General features: G+C 55.3%; 1 pseudogene; it reads right to left on the bottom strand.

Moving 5' to 3' along the window:
• Positions 1-1,115: 1,115 nt before the first annotated feature.
• LOC119279099 overlaps positions 1,116-2,112 on the bottom strand; it is a 3,764-nt pseudogene continuing 2,767 nt past the window's right edge.

The raw sequence follows: 2,112 nt of genomic DNA, 5'->3' as shown, positions 1-2,112 counted from the left end.
TCCGTGCTTTATTATTAGGGAGGGATTTATGATCAAAATGTGGCACAAAATACAATGAGGAATATTCTTCATTAAATACAATGGTTCATATTTTGAAAGCAAAGAGAAGGAAAGCTTCATTAAATAAATATTGGAGTATTCTTCGAAGTAGTACGAGACAAAACAAGGGGCACCCCACCCCCACAGGTGCCCACCATTTTCTAAACAAAGAGATCTTCTGTGTCTCCTCGTGTGCATTCCCGTGATCACGTCCGTCAGGTAGGCTAACGGTGGCAGCAGACGGCGTCTAAAGAGAGACGAGTTGTCGTTTTTCCCATCGCCCGTGCGTAGGTGCAGGAAAGCCCCATTCTTTTCCTTGTCCCAGCCCCTGCAAGGCTGCAACAGCAGATGTGCTTTCCCATTTGCCCAGCAGCCAGTATAGTTCATGGCAGGAGTTGCCGTTTCGTTTCTTGGATTTGCCCTCTCCCATGGCTACGACTAGGTAAAAGCGTCTCAAATACCACTTGCATGAAATATGATGATTTAGTTTCAAACTTACAAAATACAACTTCACCATACCTCAACCTACACTGATTTAGTCCCCAGCCTATCACAGCTCAACAAGTGGCAGCCAAGTGGCTTGACCGGTCTTTGATCCACACTTTTGCAGGAAACAGTCTGCCATCTTCTCTAATTAGCCCGCAGTACTGGATGTTAAGGTGCACTGACTGATCTATGAATGAACTTGAAAAGAAATTTTGCTTCAGGGCAGGGCAGGCGTTCGTACTACTAAGCTGAAGCGGCAATGCTACACATACAGGTTTTTACAGGAGTTTACAGGATTGATTTGATGTGGCAGTTTTTTATTGGGTGTAAGGGGAGGACGCAGGCCCACCCCCATGAAAATCAGGGGAGGATGGTTATTATGTTTGGAAGGAGCCTGTAAACTCCTGTAAAGCCCTGTACGTGTAGCATTTTTGAAGCTAAAGCCTAAAGGAACAAAAGTAAGTTACGTACTTGATTGTAACATAAGAAACAAAAAAACAACGAAGGACTGATGACTAGCTGCTGCTAATTAGACACAAGCAGCATTTTACAGCTGTTGTGCTACGTGTTACTACTGTCCAGCAGTCCTTTCACAGGATTGGCGAGCTGCTCGGGTTCCTCTCCCACGGCTTGGCCTGAGCGCCCCCGTCCAGAGCCGAACGTCTCCGCCGCGCCGTTGCCGGTCCGGGCCATGCCGACCACGCCGCCCATAGGCTGCATGAACACGGGAGGCCCCTGCTCGTCGTTGCGCCGGTGGGGCTCATCCCGAGCCCCGGGAAGTCCAGCGTGGCCGGCTTGGCGCTGAACAGTGATGACTGGCCCATCATGAGCTCCGGCAACTCCATCGGACCGTCAGTAGAGTCGTATGGTAACCCGAGGCCCAGCCCGGCCGACATCATCGGAGCTGGCTCGGGCTCCAACCGCGGCGGCCATTGCTGCAGCGACCCCTCCGGGAACTGCATTTGCATGGGCTCCTGATGGTGGTGCTGCTGCTGTTGATGCTGACCTGACGACATCGACGCCGGCGACGACGACGAGATGTCCAGGCCCAGCCCACGCAGGAACGAGGAGCTCGACGAAGCAGCACCGTGGCGGATATGTGCGCCGACGGGGACGGGGACGGCGGCAGGAGCTGCTGCTGCCGGTCAGCCGCGGGGGCCGAGAACTGGGCAGACGCGGCATCGGTCGCGAGGCACAGCGACGGGGCTTGGCGGCCAGTGCGCGCTCCGGGTACTGCGGCGCCTGGGCCACGGAAGACAGCGCGAACATGCTGCCGAGGAGGCTCTGCGACGTGGTCGAGACGCTGCTGGTGCTGGCACTGACATTGGCGCTGTTGACCGAGGGCGGGGACGGCATCAGCGGCGCCGGCGGCGTGTACTGGAGGACGGGCTCAGACACGGCGCACTAGCCGCTCGGCTTGTACGTACTCTCAAGACATGTCATTGCTTGTACGCGGGTCACGGCGAGTACACATGGCGCACACTCCCCTTGCTCTGCCACACCGTGCCCCTGGGCCAAGTTGGCTCTACACTAGCCTAAAAGAAAAGCTGCCCGCTTGCACTGCTCACTTCCCGGCAACCAACCGGG

Source organism: Triticum dicoccoides, chromosome 3B (assembly GCF_002162155.2).
Source record: "Triticum dicoccoides isolate Atlit2015 ecotype Zavitan chromosome 3B, WEW_v2.0, whole genome shotgun sequence".
Classification (NCBI taxonomy): Eukaryota; Viridiplantae; Streptophyta; class Magnoliopsida; order Poales; family Poaceae; genus Triticum; species Triticum dicoccoides.
Note: the sequence above shows the minus strand (reverse complement) of the source record. Positions and strands in the feature narration are given on the sequence as shown.